The sequence below is a fragment of the Tamandua tetradactyla genome, chromosome 4, assembly GCF_023851605.1.
Source record: "Tamandua tetradactyla isolate mTamTet1 chromosome 4, mTamTet1.pri, whole genome shotgun sequence".
NCBI classification, from domain to species: Eukaryota; Metazoa; Chordata; class Mammalia; order Pilosa; family Myrmecophagidae; genus Tamandua; species Tamandua tetradactyla.
Genome location: NC_135330.1, coordinates 192,012,730 through 192,031,008, shown reverse-complemented (window position 1 = coordinate 192,031,008; position 18,279 = coordinate 192,012,730). Strand labels below are relative to the sequence as shown.

Genomic DNA, 18,279 nt, shown 5'->3' with positions numbered 1-18,279 from the left:
CCACCCCCTCCATGCCCATCTACCCTGCCAGGTGATCTACAATCTCTGGACTAAGCCAAGACCCACCAGAGCTCAAAACGAGATTGAAAGTCCAAGGGTCGATTTGAGAATGCAGAAAGAGGAGAGTCGGGCAGTTCACAAGGCAACCGCGATGGACTGAAGACGGAGACGGTGGTCATACCTCTGTTGGTTACTAATAAGCTGAAGAAAGTTCCGGAGAAGATGGCGGCTTAGTAAGACGCGCGGGTCTTAGCTCCTCCTCCAGAAAAGCAACTAAAGAAACAGAAACAATACGAAACAGCTCCCGGAGCCACAACAGAGACCAAAAAGACAGCGTACCCCATTCTGGAACGGCTGAAGGGGCAGGGAGAATCCGCTGCGGTGAGATATCCAAGGGGCGCGCGTTTTCCCGGCCGGGGCGGCTGGCGACTGGGGTCCCCTCCACGCACGTGGCTCCCCGGTCTGAGTGGGAACGTTGGATAGTGGGGCCCTCCCGCCACGCTTGGCGTCTCGGGCCAGCTGGGCAATTTGGACCGGAGTCCCCCAAGCCACGGCGGCCGGCGATCCACCCCCTCCACGCGCAGTTTCCCGGGCTGACTGCAAGATTCGGACTGGCCAGTTAAAGGAGCCACGGCATCTTTTACTGGTGGGCCCCGCAGACAGACGAGCGCCACGAGTGCCACCTACCGGGCAGTAAAAGAAAAACAGCCCAGAGATTTCACAGAAAAACCTTTCAACCAGCCGGGTCCCACACCCAGGGAAATCTGATCAAATGCCCAGACACCAGCAGAAAATAATGGATGATGCTCGGAAAATTAAAGATATGGCCCAGTCAAAGGAACAAACCAATAGTTCAAATGAGATACAGGAGCTGAGACAACTAATGCTGAATATACGAACAGAAATGGAAAACTTCTTCAAAAACCAAATCAATAAATTGAGGGAGGACATGAAGAAGACATGGGCTGAACAAAAAGAAGAAATAGAAAATCTGAAAAAACAAATCACAGAACTTATGGGAGTGAAGGACAAAGAAGAAAAAATGGAAAAAACAGTGGATACCTACAATGGTAGATCTAAAGAGACAGAAGCTACAATTAGTGAACTGGAGGATGGAACATCTGAATTCCAAAAAGAAACAGAAACTATAGGGAAAAGAATGGAAAAACTTGAGCAGGGGATCAGGGAACTGAATGACAATATGAAGCGCACAAATATACGTGTTGTGGGTGTCCCAGAAGGAGAAGAGAAGGGAAAAGGAGGAGAAAAACTAATGGAAGAAATTATCACTGAAAATTTCCCAACTCTTATGAAAGACCTAAATTTACAGATCCAAGAAGTGCAGCGCACCCCAAAGAGAATAGACCCAAATAGGCGTTCTCCAAGACACTTACTAGTTAGAATGTCAGAGGTCAAAGAGAAAGAGAGGATCTTGAAAGCAGCAAGAGAAAAACAATCCATCACATACAAGGGAAACCCAATAAGACTATGTGTAGATTTCTCAGCAGAAACCATGGAAGCTAGAAGACAGTGGGATGATATATTTAAATTACTAAAAGAGAAAAACTTCCAACCAAGGCTTCTATATCCAGCAAAATTGTCCTTCAAAAATGAAGGAGAAATTAAAACATTTATAGACAAAAAGTCACTGAGAGAATTTGTGACCAAGAGACCAGCTCTGCAAGAAATACTAAAGGGAGCACTAGAGTCAGATACGAAAAGACAGAAGAGAGAGGTATGGAGTAAAGTGTAGAAAGAAGGAAAATCAGATATGATATATATAATACAGAAGCCAAAATGGTAGAGGAAAATATTATCCAAACAGTAATAACACTAAAAGGTAATGGACTGAATTTCCCAATCAAAAGACATAGAATGGCAGAATGGATTACGACCCAGCAATACCACTACTAGGTATCTACTCAAAGGACTTAAGGGCAAAGACACAAACGGACATTTGCACACCAGTGTTTATAGCAGCATTATCTACAATTGCAAAGAGATGGAAACAGCCAAAGTGTCCATCAACAGACGAGTGGCTAAACAAACTGTGGCGTATACCTACGATGGAGTATTATGCAGCTTTAAGACAGACTAAACTTATGAAGCATGTAATAACATGGATGGACCTAGAGAACATTATGTTGAGTGAGTCTAGCCAAAAACTAAAGGACAAATACTGTATGGTCCCACTGATGTGGACCGACATTCGAGAATCAGCTTGGAATATATCATTGGTAACAGAGACCAGCAGGAATTAGAAACAGGGTAAGATAACGGGTAATTGGAGCTGAAGGGATACAGACTGTGCAACAGGACTAGATACAAAAACTCAAAAATGGACAGCACAATAATACCTAAGTGTAATGTAACTATGTTGGAACACTGAATGAAGCTGCACCTGAAATATGGTTTTTTGTTTGTTTGTTTGTTTGTTTGTATCTTCTGTTTTTGTTTTTTTCTTTTTCCTTTTTATATATATATATATTTTATTAGTATTATTATTTTAATTCTCTTCTCTATATTAACATTCTATATCTTTTTCTGCTGTTTTGCTAGTTCTTTTCCTAAATCGATGCAAATGTGCTGAGAAATGATGATCATGCATCTATGTGATGATACTAAGAATTACTGAGTGCATGTGTAGAATGGAATGATTTCTAAATGTTGTGTTAATTTCTTTTCTTTTTTTTTGATTAATTAAAAAAAATTTTAAAAATTGGATAAAAAAATAAAAGCACATAGTAGATTCAGGAAAATAAATAAATAAATAATAGAGGAAAAAATGTTAAAATAAATTCAGTTTGAAATACTAGCGATCAATGAAAGGGAGGGATAAGGAATATGGTATGTAAAAATTCTTTTTCTTTTTCTGTTTTTGTTTTATTTTTCTGTTGCCTTTTTATTTCTTTTTCTGAATTGATGCAAATGTTCTCAGAAATTATCATGATGATGAATATGCAACTATGTGATGATATTGTGAATTACTGATTATATATGTAGAATGGAATGAGCATATATTACGGATGTTTGTGTTTCTTTCTTGTAATTTCTTTTTAATTAATAAAAAATTATTAAAAAAAAAAAAAAAAAGAAAGTCCAAGGGTCCTGTATTACCCAGCTGCTAATGGGGACCCATCCAGAACAGCAGGAAATCATTCTGCCTCCAGCCAGGCAATTCCAATAGCTTCAAGCTGACATGTGCCCAATATGATGCAAGCGAATAGGGCTGGGTTGGGAGACAGGAGGATATAAAAGTGTATAGTCAGCTAGAATCCTTAGAAACTGAGGTGGGCTTGCTCAGTAAATTTTTCTAATCGACACAATATTCACTAGAACCCCTTTTAGTCCTTAGTTCTCACAGTAAATCTTCCCAACATGGATTGGTCTGCTTCCCTGCAATAAATAAATGCCATATTCTAGAGGCCATCTAAAGGGAAGGACCTTTCATGGACAGGGTGACAACTCTGAATATCCAGGACTAGAAAGGGGAGGTGGAGACAGCTTGGCACAAAGAACAGGAAACCACGGGTCAGGGGGCCTCTTTCTAACAGGTGAGCGAGAGCAAGTACCTGTGTGGCTGCATTTGAAAGGTGATGGGGTGGGACCACCTCAGAAATTTCAAATTTTTTGACTGTACCCACAGTTGACTTGACTGCCACTCAAAGAGTTCATCCATATATCTATGTTTATATAGAATTGAAGCAAACATTTTAGGAAAAATACTTTGTGATGCATTCTTTCCCTTTCTATTCTATTTTGTTTTCTCAAACATGGTGTTCACTGGCTTCACGAGCCACTACTGGGTCCCAACTGCAGTTGGAGAAATGCTCACTCAGTAAATTCTTAGCAGCAACCCCACCCCAGATTTATGATTCTCAATACAGAACTAGCTGGAAAAAAAAAAAGACAAACTTTTATAAGTGATTTATTTGTAGTTTTTAAAATTAAGTGTCACATTATCTTGTCATTTGTCTCATTCTCATAGAAGTTCAGTGGAAAACACCCTACCATATCCTGATTAAATGAGAATTCTGATATGGTGGTAATTCCTGTTAGTTAAGGTTAATATAAAACTCCCCCTACCCCTGAGGTACCCTAGGATTTGCATCAAGGTAAATGAGAGATCAGTGCCCAGCGGCATAGATCAAGGCCAAAAGAGTGGGCAGTGAAGAGAACCTGGATGGGGGATTTGTCATTGGTGATCGAGGGGTTGACATGCTGGCCTCCAAAGTTCCTTTCAGTTGTACATTTCTGTGAGTAAATTCCTGATGGTGAAGAAGCTTAGGTTTGCAAATCCCTCAGACCCAGATTTTTTAAAGGGTGAGGAACCTAGCTTTGGCCTCGAGCAGTGGGGGCCTGTGGACAGGTGAAAATGTTCTGTCTGTCCAGAAGGACACCCACCTCCTTTAAGGTGATGGTGAACTCTGTGGGACTCAGGGCTTGGCGGAACCATAGGTAGACAATGCGGAGACCTTTCCTTTGAGAGTCTCCAAGCAATTACATGATGCAAAAATCTGCTACTCATTTTCCTTATATCTTGGGGCCCTAAACTGTCCTTGAATAAGCTTGAATATGCTGGGGTTGTGAACTCCAGGGAGCTAGCCAGGTTCCCACCAAAGTAGGCCACACTCCCGAAGCTATACACCCGGAAGCTGTGCCGTGGGGGGTCTTCCAGGCTTGGAAAGATTATCGTACCCTTTTTAGACTAGAAAATGGAGAGCCAGAGAGGGCCTAGGGCACCCTGTAGGTAGGGGCAAAGCTGGGACGTGGATCTGGGTCTCGTGGCTCCAGCTCCATCCTCTGGGGTTTATTCCTGAGCCTGAGCAGAAGGAGACTCCCTGGGGATGCTCATCATAACATCTCACTATGGAGCACTTCCCGGGTGCCTGGGATGTCTCCAGCCCCGCTCTAGGTGTTTCACATGCACTAATCTATGTATTCTCAGGAAGCAAGCTCTATGAAGCTGGACTGTGTTCATCCCTGTTTCCTGGTTGAGGAGATGGGGTGGAGGCCAGGGTGCTGCCCCTTCCGCCAGCCCAAGGGCCTTTAAAGGGAGCAGGGAGCATGGGGACTGTGCCTTCCTGACCAAAACCAGGGCAGCCTTTCACAGACTCCTCTAAAAATGGATAAATGCATTAGAGAAAGATATGAATTCAACTAGGGTAATTCGAATTTCATGCCATTTAATTTTAATAGGAAGAAGATTGGCCCATAAATAACACTTTTAAATAGTTGGGGCGTGAATACATGCAATTTGACGCTGAACTGAAGATATTATTTCAGCATTATTTAATCTGTTTCATCTTGAGGGAAAGAAAGGGGCATTTAAAAAAATGTTTTGTCCCTATTACGAAGTAATATATATACAAAAAAGCAATAAATTTCCAAGCACATTTTAACAAGTGTTTTAGAAAAGATTTTAAAGTTTGATATGGGTTACAGTTCCACAATTTTTCACTTTTTCTTCTACCTGCTCCAAGATACTGGAGACCAAAACAAATAAATATCAATACAATGGTTCAGCAGTCATATTCATTTGCTAAATACTATCTTCTTTGTTATACTCCTCCTCTTTTTTCTTTTTTGTGATAAATATCATATATACAAAAAAAAGCAATAAATTCCAAAGTACATCACAGCAATCAGTTGTAGAACAGATTTCAGAGTTTGGTATAGGTCACAATTCCAAAATTTTAGGTTTTTAGTTCAAGCTGCTCTAAAGGTACTGGAGGTTAAAAGAAATATCAAAAATAATGACTCAGCAATCATACTCATTTGTTAAACCCGATCTTCTCTATGTACCTCCACCATCACCTTTGATCTTTCCCCCACTGTTTGAGGGTATTTGGGCTATGGCCTTTCTAACTTTTCCATGTTGGAAGGGGCTGATGATAATATGGGATGCGGGATAGAACTAGTTGATGTTTTGGGGAGGCTGGCCCCTCTGCATTTCAGGGCTCATCTGGTCCAGGGACCCATCTGCATATTGTAGGTTTCTGGAAAGTTACTCTAGTGCATGGAACCTTTGTAGAATCTTATATAGTGTCCTAGATGTCCTTAAGGATTGGCTAAAATGTTTTTGGTTGGGGTTTGGCAAGTTATTGTAGGCAGCAATGTTTAACTAAAGCTTGCATGAGTGACCTCCAGAGTAGCCTCTTGACTCTATCTGAACTAGCTCAGCCACAGATATCTTATTTGTTACATTCTCTTCCCCCTTTTGATGAGGGTGGCACTGTTGATCCCAGGGTACCAGGGCCAGACTCATCCCTGGGAGTCATCTCCCACGCCGCCAGGGAGACTTTCACAGGAAAGGGGCATTTTTAGTGGTCATAGAGAAAGTTGAATGGCATTCTAATGGCTTAGGGATCTCTGAAGCATCAGAAGGCTTATTACACATCATGTACGCCCTTGCTTTCCATCTTTACTATCCCCAGGAGCCAGAAGCAGCATCCCTGATATTGATCCTGGCACGGTCACTCTGGACTGTAATTTCTGCTACTTGTCCACCCCTCACTGCACTGCGAGCCCTGACACCGTGAGCTCCGGAGGAGCAGGAATCATGTCCTTTGGGGCTTTGTAACAGTAACATCTATCCCAATGCTTTTGGATGCACGTATAAAAATGCTGATGCCGAAACACAGCTCGAACTTCCGGAGAAGATGGCGGCTTAGTAAGACGCGCGGGTCTTAGTTCCTCCTCCAGAAAAGCAACTAAAGAAACAGAAACAATACGAAACAGCTCCCGGAGTCACGACAGAGACCAAAAAGACAGCGTACCCCATTCTGGAACAGCTGAACAGGCAGGGAGAATCTGCTGCGGTGAGATACCCGAGGGGCGCGCGTTTTCCTGGCCGGGGCGGCTGGCGACTGGGGTCCCCTCCACGCACGTGGCTCCCCGGTCTGACTGGGAACGTTGGATAGCGGGGCCCTCCCGTCACGCTTGGCGTTTCGGGCCAGCTGGGCAATTAGGACCGGCACTCTCCCAAGCCGCGGCGGCCAGCGACCCCCGCCTCCACGCGCGGTTTCCAGGGCCGACTGCCGTGCAGACAGACGAGCGCCACGAGCGCCACCTACTGGGCAGGAAAAGAAAAACAGAGCCCAGAGATTTCACAGAAAAAGCTTTCAACCAGCTGGGTCCCACACCCAGGGAAATCTGATCAAATGCCCAGACACCAGCAGAAAATAATGGATGACGCTCGGAAAATTGAAGATATGGCCCAGTCAAAGGAACAAACCAATAGTTCAAATGAGATAGAGGAGCTGAGACAACTAATGCTGAATATACGAACAGAAATGGAAAAACTCTTCAAAAACCAAATCAATAAATTGAGGGAGGACATGAAGAAGACATGGGCTGAACAAAAAGAAGAAATAGAAAATCTGAAAAAACAAATCACAGAACTTATGGGAGTGAAGGACAAAGAAGAAAAAATGGAAAAAACAATGGATACCTACAATGGTAGATCTAAAGAGACAGAAGCTACAATTAGTGAACTGGAGGATGGAACATCTGAATTCCAAAAAGAAACAGAAACTATAGGGAAAAGAATGGAAAAACTTGAGCAGGGGATCAGGGAACTGAATGACAATATGAAGCGCACAAATATACGTGTTGTGGGTGTCCCAGAAGGAGAAGAGAAGGGAAAAGGAGGAGAAAAACTAATGGAAGAAATTATCACTGAAAATTTCCCAACTCTTATGAAAGACCTAAATTTACAGATCCAAGAAGTGCAGCGCACCCCAAAGAGAATAGACCCAAATAGGCGTTCTCCAAGACACTTACTAGTTAGAATGTCAGAGGTCAAAGAGAAAGAGAGGATCTTGAAAGCAGCAAGAGAAAAACAATCTGTCACATACAAGGGAAACCCAATAAGACTATGTAGATTTCTCAGCAGAAACCATGGAAGCTAGAAGACAGTGGGATGATATATTTAAATTACTAAAAGAGAAAAACTGCCAACCAAGACTCCTATATCCAGCAAAATTGTCCTTCAAAAATGAAGGAGAAATTAAAACATTTATAGACAAAAAGTCACTGAGAGAATTTTTGACCAAGAGACCAGCTCTGCAAGAAATACTAAAGGGAGCACTAGAGTCAGATACGAAAAGACAGAAGAGAGAGGTATGGAGTAAAGTGTAGAAAGAAGGAAAATCAGATATGATATATATAATACAAAAGCCAAAATGGTAGAGGAAAATATTATCCAAACAGTAATAATACTAAAAGTTAATGGGCTGAATTTCCCAATCAAAAGACATAGAATGGCAGAATGGATTACGACCCAGCAATACCACTGCTAGGTATCTACTCAAAGGACTTAAGGGCAAAGACACAGACGGACATTTGCACACCAGTGTTTATAGCAGCATTATCTACAATTGCAAAGAGATGGAAACAGCCAAAATGTTCATCAACAGACGAGTGGCTAAACAAACTGTGGCGTATACCTACGATGGAATATTATGCAGCTTTAAGACAGACTAAACTTATGAAGCATGTAATAACATGGATGGACCTAGAGAACATTATGCTGAGTGAGTCTAGCCCAAAACTAAAGGACAAATACTGTAAGGTCCCACTGATGTGAACCGACATTCGACAATCAGCTTGGAATATATCATTGGTAACAGAGAACAGCAGGAGTTAGAAACAGGGTAAGATAATGGGTAATTGGAGCTGAAGGGATACAGACTGTGCAACAGGACTAGATACAAAAACTCAAAAATGGACAGCACAATAATACCTAAGTGTAATGTAACTAGGTTGGAACACTGAACGAAGCTGCACCTGAAATATGGTTTTTTGTTTGTTTGTTTGTGTGTTTGTATCTTTTGTTTTTGTTTTTTTTCTTTTTCCTTTATATATATATATATTATTATTATTATTTTAATTCTCTTCTCTATATTAACATTCTATATCTTTTTCTGCTGTTTTGCTAGTTCTTTTCCTAAATCGATGCAAATGTACTAAGAAATGATGATCATACATCTATGTGATGATACTAAGAATTACTGAGTGCATTTGTAGAATGGAATGATTTCTAAATGTTGTGTTAATTTCTTTTTTTGATTAATAAAAAAAATTAAAAAAAAAAAAGAAAAAAAAATCAGTTGGCCATAAAAAAAAAAAAAAAAATGCTGATGCCCAGTGTTGTGACGTGCAGACCCTGCCTCTTGCAGGAACCTCTGCTGTCACACCGCCCTCCACCTTGAGAACGGAGCAGCTGCCAGGCTCATCTGGACATCACCCTACTCACCCAGCAATCAAGGGAACTCACCTAGGGTTGTGCTGGCTTCCACAACCCTTGTAGCAGCATTTCCAAACTGCATTCTAAGGAATATGAATTCTGGGAGATATTAAAGAACATTCCAAGGGAGAAGAAAGGGTTCCCTAGCTGAGGAAGTTTGTGAACCTTTGGGCTAAACTCTGTGGCATGCTTTCTTACTGAGGACTTCTTGGAGCCTTCAATATACTAATATGTGCTATAATTTTCCCAGAACAACACACAGTATTCTATTTTTTTGGTCTCAGTTTGGGTTCCCCCAGAAGCAGACCCTAAGACAAAGAGTTGATGTAAGTAATTTATTTTAGAGGTGATCCCAGGAAACATTGGTAGGAGGGGCAGAAATAAGACACGAAAGAAAAAGCCACCCCCTGCTTCAACAAAATTGTTCTAAAGTCAGCTTCCACCTAAAGTTAGCTTCCGTTGTGGTTTCCTAGAGCTTAAGTAGGCAAGAGTCAGGGCAAAACACACACCACGGACCTAGCACCCCAAAACACAACCTAAAATTAATCATTTAATTCAGTGGTGTTAGATACATTCACAATACAACCATAGCAATTTACATGACATCCAGGCTATGGTTGCTTCTTCAAGCTGAAAAGTGGCTATTTTTTTAGTCTAGTTGACTGAGACCCAGAGAGGAAAGGTAGAGCTGGGACATGTGTACATGAATTCCCATCAGTCCTTGCTGGAGGGTTAATCCCAGGGGTATACATTTCCTGTACTTCTGACCTGAGACACAACTAGTAAAGTGGGTTCCAGACAGGGGCTGTCCTCTGAGAATGAGATGCAGGTGCTGGCAGCTGGCATAAGACTGGCATGAACTCAGAGGCAAGCAGATGCGCTCAAGGCATTGACAGTGCTTAGTACATTTTCCAAACATATATTGACATCTGTGGAACACTAGCTGTGGTAGGTGGAATTATGTACCCCAGAAAAACATGTTCTTAATCCTTTGCTGTGGGTATAAACCCATTTTAAATAACACCTTTTGAAGATACTATTTTTGATTAAGGTGCAGCCCCACTGAATCAGGACAGGTCTTAATCCTATTACTAGAAGTTATAAAGAGAATACCTCAAGGAGAAAGCCACCAGGGAGGAGGAGAAGCTGGAAGTCAACAAAATCTGGAACAGGAAGGAGAGGACCTCATCACGTGATGGGAAAGTCAAGGCCCAAGGATCCCAGGCAGCCAGCTCCGGAAGACCAGTCTTCGGGGAGAGACTGATGCTGCAATTCTGGACTTCTCCAAGTCTCAAAACTGTGAGCCAATAAAACGCTGTTGTTAAGCCAGCCTATTGTGCGGTATTTGGTTAGCAGACGGGTAACTAACACGCAGTTTGGGAAGCGCTGCTCTGGAGAACTTTCAGGCCCTCCCAGAAGAGCTCTGATTTTCTGTCAGAGTTCGGTCCATCTGCTCGTACTGGTCTGCCCCTCCTCTGGCATCAGGGCAAAGTCTCCGAAAGAAGACAAAATGGCTCTGCCGTGAGCAGGTCTGGCCTCAGACCTGGTCCCATCTATTAGCATTAGTCATTCAGATGGGGAATTAGGCCGTCATGGTTGAAAACACCGGCCAAGACCCATCTACACATTTGCCCACTGAGCGGTTCGCTCGGCTACCAGCTTCCCAGACTCGCAGTGTTGTAGGAACATCTGCCCTGCCCTGGGGCGGAGGCTTCACTACCTCCGTCTCTCAGTCGGGAATCCCCGGAGAAGCAGAACCAGCAGCGGACACCCACCCACACATGAAGAGATTATCAAGGAACCGGCTCACGAGACTGCAGGAACTGGCAAACAAAATATCCACAGGACAGGCTGGCAGGCTGAAATGTCCAGTCACAGTGAAGTTGCAATCCTGAATCCGAAGTCAATGGGGACACCAGCAGGCTGAAAACTCAGAGAAGATGGTGTAATCCTGAGACAGGGTTTCTTTTTCTTCTGGACACCTCGGTTCTCACCTGAAAGGCCTTTCACTTTTGGGATGGGGCCCACCCATCTTGTCGAGCTGACTGTAGATGCTTATCCTTTCTACAAAATACCTCCACAGCAAGATGTAGCCAGCGTTTGACCAAACAACTGGACGCTGTAGCCCAGATAAGACATAAAACTAACCACTCAAACATTCAATTGTCCTAAATTGCCTCTTCTAATTCCACTTACTCATTCAACAGAAACCACGCCCCTCCGCGCGCCTCCCACCATGCCCCGCGCCAACGCGAGGCAGGACGGGAAAGCCAAAATGGTCGCACCCACCTGAGCCTGTGGTCTGAGCTGTGCATTCACTTGCCTGCTGGCTGTTTGCACTCGTGCCCACCGCTGCTGGTCCTTTTTCCTCCGGAGAGGGGATGAGAAACTGTGGCCACGGAAGAATCACCGTGACAGACCCCGCCGCCGGGGGCCTTGCGCCTACGGGGAGCAGCCCGCGCCCGCTGCGCCTGACGCGTGCCGAGTCACGCAGAAATAATGTTGGTATTTGGAACCCATGTGGAACTTCTCTCAAGAAAGGGCAACGATGATTGTAGCTAGGGATTTGCAGGAATTTCCTCCTTGGTCGAGACCACTGCAAGCACTTAAAGCATTGAACCTTCAGCTGCAGCCAGCTGCAGCCAGCCTTTGCGTTGTGGTGTTCTAATGGTGCTGCTGGCTGGGTGGGAACCCTTCAGGAGGTTACAATTCACGAGAAACAGAAGGGAAATTGGAAACTAAGGAAAGGTGTAAGTGAAATTCGAGAAGTGGACTCTGTTCAGGGAACTCTGTGTGGCTAGAAATATGGTGATCTGGAGTAAAAGCCTGGCATTGGCAGTTTATAAGGCATGTACGGTTGACAATCCTGTTCAACTGGCATTGTGGTGTGACTTCATTATGTCACAGGATAAGTCTGAAAAGGCCTACAGTAGCAATGAAGTAGAAAAATGCAAATGCATTTTACAAAGCTCATGTATTCACATGTATAGAAGGAAAGGATTACATAGCTTCCTTACCTTTACAGGTTGCAAATGTTTGACCCACCAAATATGGATATTTGTTTGAATGAAGATCTACCCAGAGAGCCTCCAGGTCTCTCTCCAGGTCTGCCCAGAGAGCCCTTAACCACTATGTTCAGCATGCTGCACCCACTAGATGAAATAACTCTACTTGTCTGCAAACCTGGAAGTCTTTTTTTGGTTCATCATGGGTACAGTATATTGTAGATCATGCAATGAAATTCGTTTTCGGCGGAACTGACCCCTCCATAGTCATGACCTATGACAGTGTTCAAAATTTGCATTCCATGTGGGTACTGCGGAGAGTCAGACCAGAGGAAGAGAATGCTGTTTTAAAGTTCTCCAAACATGGAGGATCCCCACAGAATGTGGCCTCTAGCCACTCCCTCACAGCTCACCTCAGAAGCCTCTCCAAAGAAGACTCCCCGGTGATGCCACCATTCCAGAATTATTTGTGCATTCACAGCCACAGCAGCTCAGCCTCCTGGCCCAGTCTCCAGTCTGCGCTCTTATTCACCTTCCGTTTCCAACATGGCAGCTCTGCATCTTGCTCATTCTCCTGCCTTAGGGGTGTACTCTTTTGCAGGAGTGCAAGTGCTCAACCTTTTAAGTCATAATCAGTTTCCAAAGAGACACAGTGTTTCTCTTTTCCAAACAGCACTTCCAATGACTCCTTTCTTGCACCAGAAATGGAGCCAGTTTTTCCTGAACTTTGTATTGACCATTTGTGGACAGAAATGATTACAAATAGAAGGTTTGGAATATTTCTTTTTATACTCAGAAAGAAAAATGTTGCTGGATATCTTGGAAAATACTCTTGCTTAAAGTATCTTTATAATATGACCTGTTATTAATACTTATAAAAATACTTGGTGATATGGTAAGCCTACTGCAGTTTCAATAGAGGATATTAATATATTAAAGTGATCATAAAATATTTTTTTGCTGTTTGCTATTTCTTCCTTAGTAGTAATAAATTCCCCAAATTTGAGGTGTTGGTTGGTTGTTTTAGGTAGAAACAGAATTAATTTATGGATTAGGAAACTTGAGATTTTATGGCATCTTTCATAAGTTTTACTTTTATGCTAGTTGCGTGTCAGCTTTGTTTTTTGGGAAATACACCACTGGTCTGTGTGACTGTTAGGGATTAAATCGTGTCCCCCACAAAAGACGTGTTCAGATTCTATCCCCCCACCGGTTCTGTAGGTGTGACCCCCATTTGAAATAGGAGCTTTGAAGATGTGTTAGTGAAGGTGTGGCCCAAACTGAATGATTAAGAGTGGCCCTTAATCCAGTATGGCCGAAGTCCGTATCAGCAAAGGAATGGGACACAGAAGAAGAAGCCACGGGAGCAGCCAGAGCTGGAAGTCAGTGGAACCCAGAAGAGAAAGGAAAAGACACTGCCATGTGTATTGCCATGTGATGGAAAAGCCAAAGCCTTAACCCCAAGGATTGCTGGCCAGCCATAATATCCCAACCCTGGGAGGAAGCCAGCCTTCTAGCCCTTGAAACCCTAAGCCAAAAAAGTCCTCTTTTTAAGCCAAAAAAAAGTCCTTCCCTATATGACAGACAGTGTTCTAGACCCCTAGAGATACAGCCATGTACTAAGTAGACAAAAACCCCTGCTTTCATGGGGCTTATATTCTGGTGGGGAAGAGGGGGAGAGATAGACAATGAACAAGATAAATGAATGAAATACCTAGTATGTTAGTGATGGTGAGTGCTATGAGCAATGCAAAGCAGGAAGGGACAGTGATGTTGAGGGCATATACTTTTAGACAAGGCATCTGAGGAATGAGTTTTGAAAATGTGAGGTGTTAGCAAAGACCTGAGTGCTGGTAGACCAGCAGAAGAGGGGTGAAGGAGGTGATAGAAGGACCACATCATAGGGGCAACGTGAGAACCTTGGCTTGACTCTAGGAGACACACAAGGCCATGGAGCTTTCAGAGCAAAGAAGTGACATGATATCACTTACATTTATTAAGACTAGACTGATAGGGAGCAAAAGCAGATGCTGGGAAGCTTGTGGAATAATCCAAGTGAGAGATGGTGGATTGAGGAGCCAGTAGTAGAGGAGGTGAGAGATGGCCAGATTGCGTGTTTGACCTGACAGTTTGGATGTTTTGTGAGAGGCAATTACACAGATGATGTCAAGATATTTAGTCAGTGCAATGAAAAAGGAAATTCCACAAGGACCTCTCCCCCTGCCCCCTACCTCCCCCCCCACCCCCCGTGGAGACATAGAGTGGTAATGGGGTCATAATGAGGACAACAATTAAAATAGCTACTATTTACTGAGCCTTAATTCTGTGCCAGACACTGGATTGAGTGCCCTGAGTACTTTATCTCTTAGAACCCAAGTGTTGGGATTGAATCATGTCCCCACAAAGACATGTTCCAGCCCTATCCCGTGACCTATGGGAGTGCACAAATTTGTTAATAGGGTCTTCAAAGACTCCATGAAGATGAGGCCAAATGAAATCTGGGTGGGCCTTAATATTATGATTGGTGAAATCCTTGTGGGCAGGGGAAATTAGGATGTGGAAGTCCAGGCTACAGGAGGAGCCCTAAGGAAACAAATCACCATATGACACAAGTAGAAATGGCTCACCAGCAAGCCACCACCAGGAGGCTACAGACTTGGGAGACCTGTCCAAGATCTGGATTTTGCACTTCAAGCCTCCCAAACTGTGGGGCATTAAATTGCTATTGTTTAAGCCAGCCAGCCTATGGCTTTTGTCATCTCAGACCCAGCAAACTAAGATACCACTAACACCCCTGTGAGCTAGAGGCTAATGATATTCTCATCTGCAAATAAAAAATAGAGGCAGGTTGATTTATTGCCTAAGGTCACACAGGTCTGCTTATACTTGGCCCTTGAGATAGTAAATATTAACTGTAGAAATTGGCATTGGACTCAATGAATCAGGTATGGCTAATGAGATTCTTCCCCTGAAGGATGCTTCCCTTGCAGTGGGCTGACATAAATGAGCTCTGAGTGTATCAGGCTGAAGGCAAGGCCAACACCATGGTAAATTCAAGAGACAGTGAGACTTCTTGAGAGGCAACAGGCTGGCCATTTCCCTTGGTGATGACATCCCACATGCTATCAGTGGAATGAGTATTTCCTAATTTCCATAAAGGGAAAGCTCGTAGCACAAGGGCTAGTACCCAGTGGGTGCCCCATAAGTACTGGCTATCACTGGAAGGGCGGTAATGCTCATGGTTCCTATTTTAGTCTTCTGGGGTAAGAGAGTGCCACAGAATTATTGCCTTAAAACAGCAGACATTTACTATCTCACAGTTCTGGAGGCTAGAAGTCTGAAATCATGGTATAAGCAGGGCCTTCTCCCTCTGAAACCTATAGGGGAGAATCCTTCCTTGCCTCTTCTAGCTTCTAGTGCTTGCCAGCAACCCATGGCACTCCTTGGATTGTAGATGCATTGCTCCAATCTATTTCCTTCTTCACATGACCTCCTCCCATGTCTGTGACTGGTCTGTCTGTGACTTTCCTCCTCTTCTTATGAGGACACTAATTATATTGGTTCACAACCCACCCTAACTAACCCAGCGTGTCCTCATCCTAACTGGGTTCCATCTGCCCATCTGCAAAGACCTTATTTCCAAATAAAATCACACTCACAGGTACTTGGGATTAGGACTTCAACATATCTTTTTGGGGGACACAATTCAACCCATAATAGTTCCCAAGAGAAAAACTTTATAATCTGAAATTTTCCTAAGAGAAAGAGTATTAAAACTCTTCTCTGATCCTTTTGATGGATATAAAAGTTGTATTGTCACTTTTGTCAAATGTTCTTGAGTCACTCCCAGAACTGTTCTGTTCTATGATAGGCCCTCCCTCCACTGTCTGTGGGCAAATGAAAAAAGTCAGAACAATCAAATAAGATTCTTATAAGATTTAAAGCGTTGTCTTTTTGTCTCAAATAAATCTTTTTTTTTAGTAGTGGTGGTAAGATGTCCTTTTCACTATGAAATGAAAATGAAAAGAGCTAGATGTTGGCTTGCTTAAATGCACTTATTTTGCAAAACCAAAATTTGTCAACCTCATGTCAGTGTTTCCTTTTTGTGTTGTTATTATTGGTGGCAGAGAAAGTTACCATGATTTCATGGATGCCACTGATCCTCCATGATAGACATAAACTCGTTGTCTGTAAAACCATCATAAATGTAAGCCTCCGATGTCAAATGATCACGAATTCAGACAGGCCTACATTATTACCAAGCAAATATGTCCCGAGCTCCCACCCACGTATCCCTCTGTGTGGATGGGGATCATTTGGAGATAATAACAGAGCTAGTCTCCTGCTGTTCAAAGCCACCACCAGAGCTCTCTAGCCACATGCTGTCTCCGTTTGCCCAGCTGCTATGACAAATACCGCACCAGAAACAATAGGAAGTTATTGGTTTATGGTTTCAGAGCTGGAAAGCTGACTTCCTCTTGGGGTCAGCAGCATTCTGACTGGGATTCCTTGGTTTTCTATCACATGGCAATGTGATAAGAACATGTTGTTTTCTGGGGCACATAATTCAACCTACTACACAAACCTTGCAGAATTTTGGTTTACATTTAATGTCCCCAAACTCTGTGCTGCTGGAGGAGTTGAATGGGGGGAAGATGCATGTAACCCCACAACAAGCTGAGAAAAGGAACTGAGCCAGCACCCCAGGATCTTGCTTTCCTTCATCTCCCCTTTTCCCTTATTCCATTTCATGGCAGTATTTCGAGAGACATAGGAAGGGAGACATGTCAAAGCATCGTGCTTTGGTTAAAATGTATTGATTACAATTGACTGCTTACACCTCCTGATACGGTAAAAGCAAATTTAGAAGTCAAGTAACACATCAGCAAAATACTCCACTTTTTCTGCTTCCAGCCATCTTTGGATTCTCTTTCCATTTCCTGTTTTAAAGAAAGTGCATCCAGAAACCTCATCAGAAAAAAGGCTACATTTTTGCTCACAGAACATATTTTCTCCAAGCCACACAGAGAAATCCATCAGGCACAAATGTAGGTCACGCGAAAAGGGAGAGTTCAACACATGATTCATGATGCATTAAATAATACATTCCTTTGGAAATGAAAACACAGGCTATCAAGCTGGCCTGCAAAGACAGTTTAACTCTTCATCTCAGATACAGAGCATTTAGGTTGTGTGAACAGCACACATTTCTCAATGATTCACAAAATCAATACCAAGCCTGAACACCCTGCTTCTCCCCTTGAGCTCTTGTCCAAACAGTGTATCAAGACCTAAGAAGATGATTTTTCAGGATTTCTGACCAATTGTCTCAGTTTCCTAGGGCTGCTGCAACAAAGTACCACAGGCTGATGGGCTTAAACAACAGGAATTTATTGTCTCAGTTTGGGAGGCCAGAAGTCCCAAATCTAGGTGTCAGCAGGGCCATGCTTTCTCTGAAGTTTATAGTGTCCAGGTAGTGGTTTACCAGCAATCCATAACTCAGTCTCTGCCTCTTGACACATGGCCATCCATCTCCTTCTGTCTTCTGTGCCCAATTTCTTCTGCTTATAAGGACCCCAGTCATATGGGATTAAGGCCCACCCCAATTCAGTACAATCTCACTTTAACAAATGACATCTTCAAAGATCCTATTTGCAAATGGGTCCACACCCACAAGGCCAGGAATTAGGACTTGAACAAGTCTTTGTGTGGGGATGATGCAATCCGTAATACCCAGGCTGCATGGCAACCTTGAGTTGACAGTGTGCCACAGTTCTGAGCTACACTGCCAAAGTCAGGGTTTATGGCCACTGTTGCATAAAGCCAGACAGGAATACCCTCTCTTCTACTCACAATGTGTGAAACTCCAGGTGAACACTTCCTGTAGTAACCCAATCCTCCACCAACTTGATTGCTAAACAAGAGGGGTCCTTAAAATTTGCTCCAATTATTTTAGGGTATCCCCAAAGAAGTGTCTCCATATGCCCCAAACCAATGGTCAGCTCAGCCTCCACATGCCATCAC

General features: G+C 43.2%; 1 long non-coding RNA gene across 1 annotated transcript in view; it reads right to left on the bottom strand.

Moving 5' to 3' along the window:
- Positions 1-11,477, bottom strand: part of LOC143681668 (uncharacterized) — a 73,760-nt gene extending 62,283 nt beyond the window's left edge. Inside the window, exon 1 of the long non-coding RNA XR_013174770.1 lies at positions 10,364-11,477. This is a non-coding gene — a long non-coding RNA (uncharacterized LOC143681668). The remainder of the gene's footprint in view (positions 1-10,363) is intronic.
- Positions 11,478-18,279: the final 6,802 nt, after the last annotated feature.